We start from the raw sequence: 19576 nt of genomic DNA on the forward strand, positions 1-19576 counted from the left end.
TTGTTGATTATTTTCCATAATCTTGATCTCTAATTTATTCAGGTAGGCCCTTTCTTTCTTCCTGATGAATTCTGGCAGAGCTATAATCTTTCCTCTTAACATTGCTTTTTCTGTGTCCCACAAGTTCTGGTAGCTCGTGTCCTCATTCTCATTTGTTTATGGAAACTTTTTATTTCCTCTTTGATTTCTTCCCTAAGCCAACGATTGTTCATTACTTCCCTTAAATAAAATATTTCCTTGCTGAGCTTCAGTCTGTTTGATCTATCGAGAAGTGACAAAGAAGTGTTGAAATCTCCTACTAGTATTGTGTTACTATCAATGTTTTTCTATAAGTCTATTAGAAGTTGTTTTAAAGTATTTTGCTGGTCTGTCATTAGGATCATATACATTGAGGAGGGTGAGTTCTTTCTGATGTACATATCCCATGATCATTAAGAAATGACCTTCACTGTATCTGATAACCTTTAGCTTGAAGTCCATGTGGTCTGATATTAGTATGGCCACTCCAGCTTTGTGGAGGTGATATTTTCTTGAAAACTTGTTTCCCAGCCTTTTACTTTTAGCCCATGGATGCTTTGATTGTTCAGACATGTTTCTTGCAGGCAGAAGAATGTTGGGTTCAATTTTCTAATTCATCTTCCTATTCTGTGCGTCTGAATTGGCACATTTAGTCCATTGACATTGAGAGAGATTGTTGTTTTGGGGATTTGTGCTCTCTTTATGTATAATTTTTGTACTTGTGGGGATTGTCTTAGCTTAAAGTATACCTGTTAATACTTCTTGCAACAAAAATATGGAATGCTTTACAAGTTTGCATGTTATCTCTGTACAAGGACCATGCTCATCATTGTATCATTTCAATTTTAGTATATGTGTTATCAAACCTAGTAGGAGTTAATTTTTCCATATTTTTCGCTTCTTATTACTTTGAGTGTTGTCCTTCCTCACTCCTATGGCAGACAATGATTCCTAATCAAGGAATGTATTTCAAAGCAGCATGAATAATAAATAGATTTAGAACTTTAATGTCCCAGAAATAAAAATGTGGTTTTTACTATATTATCATTTACCATACCCTAGGCATCAGTTTTACAAAATAATTCTTTTGGAAGATGGTATTTGATTTTGTTTAATGTTGTTCCCTGAATCCTTCATTAAGAACATTAAAATAGAGCCTTTTGCTGTTCTCACCTCAGTCCTGTGTACATCTCCAGGAAAAGGTAGATGGTGTTGTCTGCACTTTGACCACCTTGAATGTATGTAGGATTTTTCTCCTGAAGGATGAGGTGAGGATCATATTGATGATTTCATTCCACCTTATTACAAGTTCAACTTGAACGGAAGGTGAGACTCATGAGGCTCCTATAAAGGACAGAACAAAGGGTCTCAGTGAAGTTTAATGGCCAACTCATATTAACAACATAGATGACTCAAAGTAACCTGTGTGCATCTTTGTGTGTAGTGAGTTTCATATCTACTGATAGTGATTGTCAGTCATGACACATGGGCAAAACAGCCCTGTATTTAAAAATCTAGTTCTCTGAGCAGAGTGGGGTCTCTGAGGTGATTGAACAAGTGTGTAGTAATTTATTACTAAGCACATAAGTATTTTGAATGATGTGTACTTTTCGATCTAAAATTAATTCCAAATATGTCTAAAACGACAGTGTCCTGACCTCGCACCTGGCTTTTCTCACCGAGGCCCCTTGGATGTGCCGGGGTGAGTTTCCCTCACCGCCCTGATTAGAGCCCCAGCAGCTGAAGACCTCTGCAACCAGCCATAGGTACGCTTAAGACCACCCTTCCCAAGCTTGAAGGAGCCTCTTGCATGAAGGAACTGGAAGAGGAACCCAGATGTGCGGGACCGGGGGGATGAGATCTCTATGGCTGCTCAGATCAAGACTGTGCCCCCTCCTCCCAAATCCCCCATCTTCTAATAATTAAGTGCTACAACCACGAACTGCTCCTGGATCCATGTAATGCCATCAATGGCCAACATCCAGAGACTGGATCTTATTTAGAAAACAGCAACTCTGATTGTCCAGTTCTCACTCTCAGAGAACCTCGTAGGTTTCTGTGAGTATTTTGCCCGCATGGCGGAGTCTTTGTTTCTGGTCACTGTTTCTTTTGAGGTACAGAAGCTGCTTAATTTAAGATAGTTCCCTTTGTTTATCTCTGTTTCCAGGTGCTTGTCAAGTGGCGTGTTATATTTGAAGATACCTTTAGCTTCAATGTTGTGGAGGTATTTGCCGACCTTGTCATCAATGAGCCTGAGGGATTCTGGTCTGATGTTGAGGCCTTTGACCCATTTTAATCTGACTTTTGTGCATGGTGTTAGGTAGAGGTCTGAGCCATTTTTTTTTTTTTGCATGTAGCTGTCCAGTTTTTTCTGCACTGTTTGTTCATAAGGACTCTCTTGATCCACTTCACATTTCTTGCTCCCTTATCAAAGATTAGATGATTATATATTTGAGGGTGTGTGTCAGTATATTCAATCCTTTTCCATTGGTCTGCAGCTCTGCCTTTGTTCCAGTACCATGCTGTTCTCATTATTATCGTTTGTAGTAGAGTTTGAGGTTGGGGAAGGTGATGCCTCCATTGTCTTTTCCCCAAGAATTGCTTTAGCTATCCGTGTGCGTTTGTTGTTCCATGTGAATTTCAGGAGTGCTTGATCAATTTCTTTGAAGAATGTCATGGGTATCTTTATAGGGATCAAGTTGAATTTTTACAATGCTTCTTGGAGAATTGCCATTTTGACAATGTTAAATCTCCCATTCCCTGTGCAGTATATATGTTTCCATTTCCTCGTGTCTTTTTTAATTTCCTGATGTATAGGTCCTTTACCTCTTTAGTTAAGCTGATTCCAAGGTTCTTGATTTTCTGTGACGCGATTGTGAATGGGATTGCTTTTTCATGTTACTTTCTTCTCTCTCATTACTTCCATATAAAAAAGCCATAGACTTTTGGGTATTGAGTTTATAGCCTGCAATTTTACTATAAATGTCTATTGTCTCTGGGAGTTTTTCGTAGAGATTTTAATATTCTCTGAATATAGTATGATATCTTCTGTGAATAGTGAGAGATTATTTCTAACTTTCATACATGAAAAACCCTTAATATCTTTTTCTTATCTATTTTCTCTTCCAAGTACTTCCAGTACTACATTTAAGAGAAGTGCCAAAATGAATTTTTACTTAGCACATTCTGTCTGTAAATTTCTATCCTAAGAACGGTGGAAGAAACAGTGATATCTTAGTAATTTACAAGTAAATTATGAAGACAGATAATTTAAAAGTATTTCTTTGTATAAATTTCCAAAATGTGTAGCTTTTATTAAATATATTAAGAATAAATCATAGGTCTTGATTATACCATGAAGATTATTTTCCTGTTAGAAGTTACCCTTCTAAAATGCAAGAAAGAGACACATTTTGAAAATGTTGATTATTCGTTAATTCAGTCAATGTATGTTAGTAGTCTGGTTGTGCAGTGCCTGCAGGAATTCAAACTGCACCCTCAGGTGAGTGCATCAACAGTCTGATTGTGTCTTCATGCTTCCCGATAACCTCAAATGGCCACTGTGCCTCTGGCTGGCTCCCAACAACTCAGGACTACGTTTCCCGAGAAATTAAACTCCCGAAAGATATGTGGGAGCCATGTTAACAAACCACCCCAGGCTCAGCTATACAAGCTAATGGATTGGTCTTGTTTCAAAGACCCATAGACAAATCTGGAAGATATCAACAGCCACAGTTAACCTTGGACCTGCAAAAGGCTGAAGACACTAGGGTAAATCAGAGGGAGGCAGGTTAGTTTGCTGCCCACCCAACCAGAACCCAGTGCAGCCACTAGCTCCCACAATCCAAAATCGCCACCATGCTCTCCTCTGGTTTCTATCGTCTCAGGATGGCTCTCACTGAAATATAACAGCTGAAAATTCGGATATGCGGGTTTTGTGACTGAAATCTCCAGGCTTTCTCTGGGCAGGATGGGCATACCACCCCCACTGCCCTGTACTTACGGAAGCCTCAGCAGTCATTTCCATACCTCAAAGCTAATCCAGGCTTACTTTCCTGATAAAAATGCTAAATTCCTTGCACAAACATGATGACCTCTTAGTACCTGTACGAGACCCTTAATGCACAAAACAAAAAGGAGACAGAGAGAAAGAATTAAAGAGCCTGCCATAGAGACACACTGGGGGTGGGTGTAGGGTGTTGGGGGATGGTTTTAGGGAACCAGGAATATTGGTTTTGGGAAATGTACACTAGAGGAGGGACGGATGTTGGATCGTTGTATGACTGGAAGCAAATTATGAATAGATTTGCAATGGTCTATCTCACAGATATTGGATAAAACATTAAAAATATATATCCTTCATTTGTACCTCAGAATACTGATGGATCTTTAAAACCCAGCATATCTATTTTTGTGTTCTCTGTAGGAAAAAAATGTTAATCACCTGTGTGCCAATAGCTTGTAGAAAGCTAAACGCAAAGACATATCAATGACTGTCTTTGGCATGAATACTGTAATTGCAGCTATGTTATGTTTTAGAATCAGTACATGGACAAGACGTCAAGAGGAGCAGTGGCAAAGTGCATCAATGTTGAATGGATAATGTTTCAGGAGCTTGCAAGGGAGATGGGAAGATTTGGCATGAGTAAAGGGAAGAAACAGAAGAGTGAAGTACTAATAAGTATCATGAGAAAAATGCAAGGGAGGACATTTCCTGGCAAGTGTCACACTCTGTTGAGCTTTTGGTGAGGATAAATATTATAAAGTATCTTTCCCATTTAGTGGTAAAAAGGTAACTTTGATGGGTGTATTTAAAATTTACTTTAACGATTAGAATTACCAAGAGATACAAAGTTACAAAGTTGCTCATAATTGAGTTTCAGTCATCTAATGTTCTAGAACCTTTCCAGTATATTGGGGCATTTTTGAAGGAATATCCCTGGTGCGAAGACTAGGGCATCTGAATCTTAACACATTTCACCAAATATATGATCTGTACTCACATGATTTACACTGTCTCCCCTGCTCTTTGATTTATGTTTTCATGCAATATTTCCTTGTGAACCTCACTTCAAGTGAGGCTCCCTAATTAAGACAAGTACATGTTTCTGGGGCACTACATATTTTTTGGTTGCTGGGAGAGTCTGTAAAGCAATGCTCAGGAGGTGTGGGGGCCCCACAGACAATTTTCAGAAAACGTGGCCATGGTGCTTGGGGTCCTCTGAGGCTATACAGCCTTTGATACTCTGGCAATCAGGTGGTGCTGGGAGTCAAATTGAGTGCATGTGAGACAAGTTCCATAAGCACTACACTATCTCCTGCAGCCTTGGGTATTAGATTTATGTCAGCATTCTGAGGTCCTCCCTTTTGTCACAAAGCAGAGACTTGTGCAGGAGAAAGTGGAAGAGACTTTAGGGTTTAGCTAGGTTGACTGAGTAGCTGGTGATACCATTAATATTGGAACATAAATTAAAAATAAAACAAGAGCCCCGTGCCTTTTCCCGCTGAACTCGACACGCTCCACAGGGGTACACCTGCGGACAACACCTGCAGCAGCTCCTTTGTACTATCCATCACCTAATCAGCCCTCCCCTCCAGGTGGGTAGAGGGAGCACCACTCCTCCACTACTCACCCCCAGCCCCCCACCTTTTCCTGCAGAACTGGACACCCTCCAGCAGGGGACACCTGAGGCAGCTCCATGGGATTTTCCATTGCTCCTCCTACATTCCAGGATCCTGGGTGGGAGTGACCCTGGGATGGGCCAGGGGCGTGGCCACCATATAGGGAGCGTTTCCTCCCAGAAGTGGGCGTGGCCTTCTCCTGGGTGGCCAGCCACAGTTATATTTCCCAATCTGGGCTCTCAGGACTATCATCTCTCACTTTGTCGCCTAATACCGACTAAAAATTTCTGACCACCTCTACTAGAATACAACAACATCCCACTCGCCTACTCCATTTATAACAAAAGACCTGTATGAAATGTGCTGTACAAGCTCAAAACTAAAAAGTACCTCCTCCAAAGCGCAAATCTCCACCACAAGGAGAATATGAAGAAAAGAATCCCGAATCCTCAACCGAGGTTTTCCACAATTGCACTCTCTTTGATAAAGAATTCCAGGATAAAATGCAGAGGGTGTTCAAGGACCTATTCAAAGAATCAATGGAAGAGATATCCAAAGTCTAAAAGAGAAATGAAAAAAACAATAGAAAAGAGAGCCAAGAAAATACAGGAAGAAAAGAGAACAGAATTTTAAAAAGCTAAAAAAAGAAGATTCACAAATAAAGGATTCAGTGGATGAAATTAAAAAGTTAGTAAGTGCCCTTAGCAATAGGATAAGTGCAGCTGAAGTTAGGATCAGCGAGCTTGAAGGTTAGCAACAGAAATCCCACTGGGAAGAACAAGCAATAGCAAAAGACCTCAAAATGGCTCTAAGGAGAATCAGAGACCAAGGGGATGACACCAAGAGGAACAACATTAGAATCATTGGAGTACCAGAAGGACAGGGAAACAACCCCAATGAAAAAGCTAGAGTAAAAGAAACCATTGCTGAAAAGTTCCCAGAGTTAAGGAAAGCAGACATCCAGATCCAAGGAGACAGAAGGGTACCAGCTAAAGGAGACCCCAGAAAAAACACTCCAAGCATATCATAGTCAGAACGATGGATGCTGTGGACAGATACACAATATTACAAGTAGCAAGGTCACAGAAGGAAATTACATACAAAGGAGCACCCCTTAGATTTACAGCAGACCTATCAGTGGAAACCCTCAAAACCGAAGGCAATAGTGGGATATAGTGAAAAAATTCAAAGAAATGAACGTCTCACCGAGAATACTCTATCCAGCAAAACTCCCACTCAAATTCGATGGAATGATACACCACTTTTTAGATAAACACAAACTCAGGAACTTCATACACTCAAAACCAAATCTAAAAGAAGAACTAAAGGGGCTCCTGTAAGAAAAGAAGGAAAACACGTGTAAACACAAACAACTCCTACAGGAAGATGGCACAAAACCCCATGACAATACTCTCCCTTAATGTCAATGTCTAAATGCACCTACTAAGAGACACAGAGTGGCAAAATGGATCCAGAAACTGAAACCAGCATTCTGCTTTCTACACGAAACTCATCTGAACAATCAGAGCAAACACAGACTCAAAGTGAAAGGATGGAAAACAATCCTGCAAGCAAACAGCTCCTTCACAAAAGCTGGGATGGCCACACTAGTATCCGACAACATTAATGTCAGGCTGAAAAAGATTAGAAGGGACAGCGAAGGCCACTTTCTCTTCATCAAGGGAATACATACAACAGGAAGAAATCATACTCTTAAATGTATAAGTACCTAATGAAGGAACAGCTAGATACTTAAAACAACTGCTATCAGATTTTAAAGAGGACAGTGCTAGCAACACAATAGTAAATGGAGACTTCAACATCGCCTTATCACCTCTGGATAGATCAACAAGAACAAAACTCAGCAAGGAAACATTGGCTTTGAATGAAGAAATAGAAGAGAAAGGACTTATAGACCTATACAGGGCTTTACACGCCCCAAAGAAAGAATACGCATTCTTCTCCAGTGCTCCTGGAACATTTTCCAAAATCGACTATGTGCTAGGCCACAAAACATACCTCAATAGAATCAGGAAGATAGAAAGGGTATCAACAATCTTTTCAGACCATGATGCACTGAGGATAGATGTGAATCACACACAGACACGGACAACCAAATCGAACACCTGGAAAATAACCAAGTCACTGCTGAACAATGTGTGGGTCAAGAAGGACGTCAAGGAAGAAATCAAAAGATACCTGGAAACAAATGAGAACGAAGACACGAACTACCAGAGCTTATGGGATGCAGCTAAAGCCCTATTAAGGGGAAAATTCATAGCTCTGAAAGCATATCTATAGACGGAAGAAAAGATGCACATAAGCAACTTATTTCACAGCTCAAGATCTTAGAAAAGGATCAAGAAAAGGAGCCTAAATCGGACAGAAGGACAGAGATCATAAAACTTAGAGCAGAAATCAACGACATGGAAACCTAAGAAACAATCCGAAAGATCGATGAAACCAAGAGCTGGTTCTTTGAGAAAATAAACAAGATAGATAAACCACTAGTAGCACTCACAAAGAAACAGAGAGAGAGAAAACTAATAAACCGAATCAGAAATAAAAATGGAGATATCACAATGGAAACCAAAGAAATTCAAAAGATCATCAGAGACTACTTTGAAAGTCTGTATGCCAAGAAAAAAGAGAAGTTAGAAGAAATGGATAAATTCCTGGATTCCTATAATCTCCCAAAAATGAGTCAAGAGGATATAAAATACCTGAATAGACCTAGTCATAAAAGTGAAATTGAAACTGTAATCAAAATTCTTCCCAAAAACAAAAGCCCAGGTCCAGATGGATTCACGACCGAATTTTTCCAAACATTTAAAGAGGATCTACTGCCCGTCCTTCTCAAACTTTTCCAGGAAATTGAAAAAACAGAAACTCTACCAAACAGTTTCTATGAATCCCATATCTCTCTAATACCAAATGGAAACAAAGACACCACGAGAGAAGAAAACTACAGGCTGATATCACTGATGAACACGGAGGAGAAGATTCTGAACAAAATACAAGCAAAGAGAACTCAACAGCTCATCAAAAAGATCATACACCATGACCAAGTGGGATTCATCCCGGGGATGCAAGGATGGTTTAACATTCGGAAATCAATCAACATAATCCATCATATCAACAAAAGATAAAAATCATATGATCATATCAATAGATGTAGAGAAAGCAATTGAGAAGATCCAGCATCCGTTTATGATGAAAACCCTCGCCAAATTGGGGATAGAGGGGACTTACCCCAATATAGTTAAAGCCAGCTACCACAAGCATACAGCAAGCATCATTCTCAATGGGGAAAATCTGAGAGCGTTCCCCCTAAGATCAGGAACGAGATAAGGATTCCGACTCTCTCAACTGCTGTTGAACATAGTACTGGAAATAGTAGCAATAGCAATTAGGCAAGCAAAAGAGATTAAGGATACTGGAACAAAGGTAGAGCTGCAGAGCTATGGAACGGGGTTGAATATACTGACATCTCCCCTCAAACATATGACCATCTAATCTTTGAAAAAGGGGCAAGAAATGTGAAGTGGAGTAAGGAAAGTCTTTTTAACAAATGGTGCTGGCAAAACTGGACGACTACGTGCAAACTACTGGGCTTCGATCTCTGCCTAACACAATGTACCAAAGTAAGATGAAAATGGATCAAAGACCTAATCATCAGACCGGAACCCATAAGGTACATTGAAGACAAAGTTGGAAAAACCCTCCATGACATTGAAGCTAATGTTATCTTCAAGGATGTCACGTCACTGGCCAAGCAAGTGGGAATATCTTAAACTAAGAAGCTTCTGCACCTCAAAAGAAACAATGACTAAAATACAGAGAGAGTCTACAGAATGAGGAAGGATATTCTCCAAATACACATCTGAGAAGGGGTTGATATCAAATATATACAAAGTACTGATTGAACTCCACAAGAAGAAAACATCCATCCCCAACAAAAAATGGGGCAACGAAATGAACAGAGACTTAATCAAAGAAGAAATCCGAATGGCTAAAAGGCACATGAGAAAATGCTCTACATCTTTAATCATCAGGGAGATGCGGATCAAAACAACAATGAGATATCATTTCACACCACAGACACTGGCCCACATTCAAAAAAACAAAGGCAACCTTTGTTGGCGTGATGTGGCGACAAAGGGACCCTCTTTCACTGCTGGTGGTAATGCCGACTGGCTCAACCCTTTCCGAAAACAGTAGAGATGATTCTCAAAAAATTAGAATTTGAGCTCCCATTTGACCCAGCAATACCACTCCTGAGAATATACCTCGGAGACGCAAAAAAGTATAGTCGAAGTGACCCCTGCACTTATTTTTTCATTGAAGTACTATTTACAATAGCTAGAATATGGAAAAAACCCGATTGCCTGAGAATAGATGACTGATTACAGAAACGTTGATACATCTACACAGTGGAGTACTATGTAGCAGTTCGAAAAAAATGAAGTCATGAAATTTACTTACAAGTGCTACTGCGTGGAAAATATTATGCTAAGCAAAATGAGTCAGAAAGAGAGGGACAGACATAGAAAGACTGCATTCAACTGGGTAACATAAAGTAGCAAACTAAGAGAATAACAACAAGAACAGCTGTGATAAATACCAGGTTCTTCACTCCATGGCTTAGATACCAGCCTCACACTCTAGGGGTAAAGGCAGCTCAGATAGAGAAGGGAACACCAAAAAAAGGGTGCTGAGAAGAACATTAGCTTGCGGTTGCCTGAGGCATGCGCCAAACCATGCTGGCGAATTAGCTCAAGGGTTTTCGAAGATAGGCGATTTTTTGTGGCTATCTCTCTCTTGGCGTTCCTCGCACATTCATGGAGGTGCTGAACCAGTGGATTGTATTCCTCGTCAATGTTGTCAACAATGGCATCTTCCCATGTTGCCGCAATAGTAGCAAAGAGTTCCCAGTTGGTGGTCATTCTGGGAGATCTCTTTTTGAACTTTGCAGCCCTTTCTCCCCGCTCTGTGAAGTAGAATTTTGCACGAAGGAGACGGTGGTCCGATCCCGTTCGAAATTTTGGGACAACAGCAAATTCAGTCAGGCAAAACCATTGATTGAATATGATGTGGTCTATTTTGTTGTGGAATCGTCCACCGGGAGACTCCCATGTCCATCATTTAGATTCTGCCTTCTGGAACTGTGTGTTACCATGAATGCTCTTGGTCAACATGATGAACTCAGACAGTCTCTCACCCTGTTTGTTCCATTCTAGGCCATGGGTCCCGATGTGAAGTTCTTCAGCTGATCTTCTCGGTCCTATCTTGGCATTAAAATCACCCACAATGATCTTGTAGAAGGTGTGGTCTTCATTATAGAACTCCTCTAGCTCCGTGTAGAACTTCTCGATTTCTCTTTCATCATAATGAGATGTTGGTGCGTAGAAAACGAAGATAGTGTGGTCTGTAAACCTGTAAATTTGATACATTTAAAAATTTATAATGGATTTTACAATAGTCTTTCAATTATGTATTTACATTAGTCCATATACAAGCATGATTTTTAAAAAATAAATTTCAGTGACAATAAAATTTTGGTGTTTTTCATAATTGTAATGATTTACTGCTCAGTCTATATTGATGTGAACATTTTTATCTATTTGTCTAATTTTCTGATTGTTTATTTAAGATCAGTAGTTAACAGCTAACTTACCGATGACTGATTTTGTGGCTCAGGGCTAAAGCACTTGGCTTGCGTGTATGAAACTTTGGGTTGGCCTCCTGCAAGGCAAATGCCCTACCCACTGTGCTGCAAAAGTTATATAAAATATACTAATAATAAGACCTAATGATGTTGGTGAACAGTGCAATATAAATGATTATTTAGTAATTTTCTTGATTTGTTAATGAAATGTGTAAGCTCTTGATTATAATGGGAGTATTTTTCTAACATAAGAGTCTGAGGAAGTTGAAACTGTTATAACTGTCCTGTAGGATTCCATCTCCCTAGCCTGCTTCATTCTACCTCTCTCTCTATCCAATCCAGTCTTCTTCTTGGGAATCTGACCTCCTGATTGGCTAGCCTCTACCTTTCAACTGCCTAATTTATGACAACATTCTCCCACCCAACCAACCACCAACTGGTAGAATCTTGGGGTTGGTACCACTTGACCTTGAGCCTGGAAGTTGGTGGCGGAAAGAGATGGTCCTAGGAGAGTTAATGGAGTGATGGATGGATGGGAAGGAAACCGGCAAGGGTAGGGAACTGGACAGCTGGTCATCAGCATGGGAGATTTGGTAGATGTTTTCTAAATACTTTAACATGTTTTTCGTAAATGATAAGCAAAACAAAAATACGAAAATAAGATAGGTTCCAAAGAAGAGTTTACATATAAGACCGAGAGAGCCGAAAGGGCTGGCATTCCTTCTGGAGCTTTCAATCGTACCAATTACTAAAGATGGTATTTTCACATCACATAGCTGTGGAGAGGAATAGTGAGAAACAGAATGCCACCAGAAAAGCAAACTGGATGACCACCTTTCATAAATGCCAGGTGAAATGTGTTCATGAAATGTGTTCACATGTATCCCAAGTGCAAGTGTATTAACAGGAACATATATTTCACTAAGTCTGCTTGGTACCAGTAACTACTTTGGTGGAAATGGAAGAAAACAAATGCAGTTTCTGACAGACGTAAGTCTAAACTGCTAATCAATTTTCCCAGGAAAGGGTAGTTTAATGGCTGTGAACAGAACAACTTGAAAAGTGTTTTGCTACCTTTCATGTATGGCTAGAGGAAAATGATCCCAGTCATCTCTCAAAACTAACAAGCTTCAACTCCCTTCAAGGACAGTTGTATTCAGTGAGGAAAAAATGCTGGGTGAAAAGTCTGAAATGATGGGAAAAGAGACAATAAGTTCAAAAGGAAGGACATGAAATTTGGGTTCCTCTGAAAACAAAGCTTGAAACCACAAGATCTGGTGATCACACGATTTACTGGGAATGGGATCTGTGGAGGATAGGAGTGATATCAGGGATGTGAACAAGGAACATCCAAGTTAAGGAAGACTTAGCTAGCTGATTACCCCATGGGCAACATGGTTCCAAGACTACCAGAACTTACCAAGGAATTTACTTTAATTTTCTTTCTTTTATATGGTCACTTACAACATGTATTCTTTGACTTCTTCAACAGAATTTGCAAATGATTTTTAATTATTTAAAAAGTTTTATTAACATGTCTTTATTAAAAGGAAACATATAGGCCAAAGAGCTAGTGCAGTATGTAGAGGGTGTTTACCTTTTATGCAGCTAACCTGAGCTCAGTCCCCAGATCCCTGTCCCTGCCAGGAGTGATCTCTGGATAGAGTTAGAAGTGAGCCCAGAGCACATCTGGGTGTGCTACCCTCCCACAAAAAAGGAAGAAAAGAAAAGAAAAACATATAACTGTTTCTTGAGTAACATAGAGGTTAAGGGTGCCAACTGCTGTATAACATTTGAAAACCCCCAAATTTAAGAGATAGTCTGCTGTTGACCAAGAAGATGGTTTTTTAATAATATTTACTCACATTGTCTGCACGTAATGCTATTTGTGGCCTGTAAGTCTGTAAATTTTGATACATTTAAAAAAATTATAATGGATTTTATAATGGACTTTATAATGAATTTGTATTTTATAGTAATAAGTGATAAATTGTATTTCTGTTTTTGTAGGGTATTTGGGCCATAGTATGTGGTGCTTGGAACTTCTGACTCTGTGCTCAAGTGTCATTCCTGGTGATGCCAGCCATTAAGTTCAGTTGGCTGTGTTCATGGTAAGTGCTTTAACCCCTCTACTAATTCCGGGGGTCCAATCAAATAATTTTTCTGCATATATTTTATACATGCAGGGCATACTTTGTCTTAGATTTTTTGTATTTCTAGGATATATTGATCGTTTTTAATTATTTTACATCAATACCAACCTCCAAAAAAGTTTCAAAATATAATTATTGACAAAAAATCATATAGAGGTCCAAATTTGTATTGTTCATGGGATAACTATATTAAGAAGAAAATAGAACCAGAATAAACATACAAATAAAATGAAGGTACATTTCTTTGGAGTCTTTCAATTTTGTATTTATATTTGCATATATACAAGTATAATCTTTGAAAAATAAATCTCAGATACTATAACATTTTATTGAGTTTTTTATAATTGCAATGTTTTATTGCTAAGATGATATTGTTGTGAACATATATATCTATTTGTCTACTTTTCTGATTGTTTACTTAAGATCTGATATTAAAAGCTAACTTACTAGGGCTCGAGCGATAGCACAACTGGTAGGATGTTTATCTTGCAAGCGGCCGACCTGGGTTCAATTCCCAGCATACCATATGCTTCCCTGAGCACCGCAAGGGGTAATTCCTGAGTGCAGAGCCAGGAGTAATCCCTGTGCATAGCGAGGTGTGACCAAAAAAGAAAAAAAAAAGCTAACTTACTTATGACTGTGTATGTAGCTCAGGGCTAAAGCACTTGGCTTGCAAGTATGAAATTTTGGGTTTTATTCCTCACACTATAGAAAAAAAAACAAAATCACTAACTATGGTTGAAAATATATCTCAGTGGTAAAATATTTGCCTCACATTTGTGAGGTTATGGGTTTGATCCCTGAATTTCCATATACGCTCACAAAAGCTAATTTACTTAAAGAATATTAAACTGCTTAAACCCAAGTACATATTGCCGTACTATTATACAGATTTAATTCTCAATAAAATAACTTGAAAAGGTCTATTTTTAGCATCTTTGCTAGGAAAAGATGTTACCTGATTTTTAAATGTTTGTAATTTGGGGACACATTTTAATTTGTCATTTTATTTTGTGCTCTTTGTCTACTAGTGAGCTTGAAAATTGCTCTTGTGTTTACGAGGAATTTACACTTCTTTCAATAGAGATTATATGATCATGGTTTATGCTTATTTTTTCTATACAAGTTTAATAGCTAAATATTGATTTATTTCACAGCAGTAATTTATTAAAAACATTCATCATTTGCCTATCATATTAATTGCCATTAGTTGTTTGTTTTGCTTGTTTTTTGATCACTTAATTTACTTTTTATGTTTTCTTTCAGATTGTAAGATTTTCACACAAATGAGCATATATTTTTCTTCATATTCTACAGTTTTAGAACAACTGTTTGTTTTGTAAAATAAGATACTTGTGCATTTACAATTTCTTCTCATTATTTTTACATTTTAACACATCTCGATTCATCTACAATTTGTCATAGTAAGTGTTGTCATATTGAAAGAAACCATCATTATTTTCAATCATAGCACTGTAGCACTATCCTCCCGTGGTTCGTCCATTTGCTCGAGTGGGCACCAGTAACTTCTTACAACAGATTGTGAGACTTGTTGTTACTGGTTTTGGCCTATTGAATACGTCATGGGTAGCTTGCCAGGCTTTTGCTATGAGGGCAAGATATTCTAGGTATCTGGGTATCTTGCCGGGCAGAGGAATCGGAATCAGGGTTGGCCTCCTGCAAGGCAAATGCCCTACCCGCTGGATGTAAATGTTATAGAAAAGTACTAGGAATACCGAATGTTGTTTCTTTAACAGTGCAATAAAAATGATTATTTAGTATTTTTCTTGATTTATTAAAGAAATATGTAAGCTCTTAAGTATAATGATCTTATTTATTATTTATTTATTATTTATTATTATTATAATAATATAAATATAAATAATATATAAAATATATATATAAAATATATATATATATATATATATATATATAAAATATAATAAATATATATATATATATATAAATATATAAAATATAATAAATATTATCTTATTTATTATTTATTATTATTAAGTTTAATGATCTTATTTATTTTCTCAAAGAACCAGTTTTTGTTCTTATTGGTCTTCTGGATTGTATTTTGGGATTCTAGCTCACTGATGTCTCGTACAAGTTTTATTATTTCCTTCCTCCAGCCTAGTTTGGACTACTTTTGTTGATTATTTTCCATAATCTTGATCTCTAATTTATTCAGGTAGGCCCTTTCTTTCTTCCTGATGAATTCTGGCAGAGCTATAATCTTTCCTCTTAACATTGCTTTTTCTGTGTCCCACAAGTTCTGGTAGCTCGTGTCCTCATTCTCATTTGTTTATGGAAACTTTTTATTTCCTCTTTGATTTCTTCCCTAAGCCAACGATTGTTCATTACTTCCCTTAAATAAAATATTTCCTTGCTGAGCTTCAGTCTGTTTGATCTATCGAGAAGTGACAAAGAAGTGTTGAAATCTCCTACTAGTATTGTGTTACTATCAATGTTTTTCTATAAGTCTATTAGAAGTTGTTTTAAAGTATTTTGCTGGTCTGTCATTAGGATCATATACATTGAGGAGGGTGAGTTCTTTCTGATGTACATATCCCATGATCATTAAGAAATGACCTTCACTGTATCTGATAACCTTTAGCTTGAAGTCCATGTGGTCTGATATTAGTATGGCCACTCCAGCTTTGTGGAGGTGATATTTTCTTGAAAACTTGTTTCCCAGCCTTTTACTTTTAGCCCATGGATGCTTTGATTGTTCAGACATGTTTCTTGCAGGCAGAAGAATGTTGGGTTCAATTTTCTAATTCATCTTCCTATTCTGTGCGTCTGAATTGGCACATTTAGTCCATTGACATTGAGAGAGATTGTTGTTTTGGGGATTTGTGCTCTCTTTATGTATAATTTTTGTACTTGTGGGGATTGTCTTAGCTTAAAGTATACCTGTTAATACTTCTTGCAACAAAAATATGGAATGCTTTACAAGTTTGCATGTTATCTCTGTACAAGGACCATGCTCATCATTGTATCATTTCAATTTTAGTATATGTGTTATCAAACCTAGTAGGAGTTAATTTTTCCATATTTTTCGCTTCTTATTACTTTGAGTGTTGTCCTTCCTCACTCCTATGGCAGACAATGATTCCTAATCAAGGAATGTATTTCAAAGCAGCATGAATAATAAATAGATTTAGAACTTTAATGTCCCAGAAATAAAAATGTGGTTTTTACTATATTATCATTTACCATACCCTAGGCATCAGTTTTACAAAATAATTCTTTTGGAAGATGGTATTTGATTTTGTTTAATGTTGTTCCCTGAATCCTTCATTAAGAACATTAAAATAGAGCCTTTTGCTGTTCTCACCTCAGTCCTGTGTACATCTCCAGGAAAAGGTAGATGGTGTTGTCTGCACTTTGACCACCTTGAATGTATGTAGGATTTTTCTCCTGAAGGATGAGGTGAGGATCATATTGATGATTTCATTCCACCTTATTACAAGTTCAACTTGAACGGAAGGTGAGACTCATGAGGCTCCTATAAAGGACAGAACAAAGGGTCTCAGTGAAGTTTAATGGCCAACTCATATTAACAACATAGATGACTCAAAGTAACCTGTGTGCATCTTTGTGTGTAGTGAGTTTCATATCTACTGATAGTGATTGTCAGTCATGACACATGGGCAAAACAGCCCTGTATTTAAAAATCTAGTTCTCTGAGCAGAGTGGGGTCTCTGAGGTGATTGAACAAGTGTGTAGTAATTTATTACTAAGCACATAAGTATTTTGAATGATGTGTACTTTTCGATCTAAAATTAATTCCAAATATGTCTAAAACGACAGTGTCCTGACCTCGCACCTGGCTTTTCTCACCGAGGCCCCTTGGATGTGCCGGGGTGAGTTTCCCTCACCGCCCTGATTAGAGCCCCAGCAGCTGAAGACCTCTGCAACCAGCCATAGGTACGCTTAAGACCACCCTTCCCAAGCTTGAAGGAGCCTCTTGCATGAAGGAACTGGAAGAGGAACCCAGATGTGCGGGACCGGGGGGATGAGATCTCTATGGCTGCTCAGATCAAGACTGTGCCCCCTCCTCCCAAATCCCCCATCTTCTAATAATTAAGTGCTACAACCACGAACTGCTCCTGGATCCATGTAATGCCATCAATGGCCAACATCCAGAGACTGGATCTTATTTAGAAAACAGCAACTCTGATTGTCCAGTTCTCACTCTCAGAGAACCTCGTAGGTTTCTGTGAGTATTTTGCCCGCATGGCGGAGTCTTTGTTTCTGGTCACTGTTTCTTTTGAGGTACAGAAGCTGCTTAATTTAAGATAGTTCCCTTTGTTTATCTCTGTTTCCAGGTGCTTGTCAAGTGGCGTGTTATATTTGAAGATACCTTTAGCTTCAATGTTGTGGAGGTATTTGCCGACCTTGTCATCAATGAGCCTGAGGGATTCTGGTCTGATGTTGAGGCCTTTGACCCATTTTAATCTGACTTTTGTGCATGGTGTTAGGTAGAGGTCTGAGCCATTTTTTTTTTTTTGCATGTAGCTGTCCAGTTTTTTCTGCACTGTTTGTTCATAAGGACTCTCTTGATCCACTTCACATTTCTTGCTCCCTTATCAAAGATTAGATGATTATATATTTGAGGGTGTGTGTCAGTATATTCAATCCTTTTCCATTGGTCTGCAGCTCTGCCTTTGTTCCAGTACCATGCTGTTCTCATTATTATCGTTTGTAGTAGAGTTTGAGGTTGGGGAAGGTGATGCCTCCATTGTCTTTTCCCCAAGAATTGCTTTAGCTATCCGTGTGCGTTTGTTGTTCCATGTGAATTTCAGGAGTGCTTGATCAATTTCTTTGAAGAATGTCATGGGTATCTTTATAGGGATCAAGTTGAATTTTTACAATGCTTCTTGGAGAATTGCCATTTTGACAATGTTAAATCTCCCATTCCCTGTGCAGTATATATGTTTCCATTTCCTCGTGTCTTTTTTAATTTCCTGATGTATAGGTCCTTTACCTCTTTAGTTAAGCTGATTCCAAGGTTCTTGATTTTCTGTGACGCGATTGTGAATGGGATTGCTTTTTCATGTTACTTTCTTCTCTCTCATTACTTCCATATAAAAAAGCCATAGACTTTTGGGTATTGAGTTTATAGCCTGCAATTTTACTATAAATGTCTATTGTCTCTGGGAGTTTTTCGTAGAGATTTTAATATTCTCTGAATATAGTATGATATCTTCTGTGAATAGTGAGAGATTATTTCTAACTTTCATACATGAAAAACCCTTAATATCTTTTTCTTATCTATTTTCTCTTCCAAGTACTTCCAGTACTACATTTAAGAGAAGTGCCAAAATGAATTTTTACTTAGCACATTCTGTCTGTAAATTTCTATCCTAAGAACGGTGGAAGAAACAGTGATATCTTAGTAATTTACAAGTAAATTATGAAGACAGATAATTTAAAAGTATTTCTTTGTATAAATTTCCAAAATGTGTAGCTTTTATTAAATATATTAAGAATAAATCATAGGTCTTGATTATACCATGAAGATTATTTTCCTGTTAGAAGTTACCCTTCTAAAATGCAAGAAAGAGACACATTTTGAAAATGTTGATTATTCGTTAATTCAGTCAATGTATGTTAGTAGTCTGGTTGTGCAGTGCCTGCAGGAATTCAAACTGCACCCTCAGGTGAGTGCATCAACAGTCTGATTGTGTCTTCATGCTTCCCGATAACCTCAAATGGCCACTGTGCCTCTGGCTGGCTCCCAACAACTCAGGACTACGTTTCCCGAGAAATTAAACTCCCGAAAGATATGTGGGAGCCATGTTAACAAACCACCCCAGGCTCAGCTATACAAGCTAATGGATTGGTCTTGTTTCAAAGACCCATAGACAAATCTGGAAGATATCAACAGCCACAGTTAACCTTGGACCTGCAAAAGGCTGAAGACACTAGGGTAAATCAGAGGGAGGCAGGTTAGTTTGCTGCCCACCCAACCAGAACCCAGTGCAGCCACTAGCTCCCACAATCCAAAATCGCCACCATGCTCTCCTCTGGTTTCTATCGTCTCAGGATGGCTCTCACTGAAATATAACAGCTGAAAATTCGGATATGCGGGTTTTGTGAC

General features: G+C 38.3%; 2 pseudogenes; both read right to left on the reverse strand.

Annotated features, from left to right (window-relative positions):
• Positions 1-787: 787 nt before the first annotated feature.
• LOC130023031 (uncharacterized) lies at positions 788-884 on the reverse strand (annotated as a pseudogene).
• Positions 885-16403: 15519 nt separating this feature from the next.
• LOC130023033 (uncharacterized) lies at positions 16404-16500 on the reverse strand (annotated as a pseudogene).
• Between the last annotated feature and the right edge of the window lie 3076 nt (positions 16501-19576).

The sequence above is a fragment of the Sorex fumeus genome, unplaced genomic scaffold, assembly GCF_029834395.1.
Source record: "Sorex fumeus unplaced genomic scaffold, SorFum_2.1 ptg000021l, whole genome shotgun sequence".
NCBI classification, from domain to species: domain Eukaryota; kingdom Metazoa; phylum Chordata; class Mammalia; order Eulipotyphla; family Soricidae; genus Sorex; species Sorex fumeus.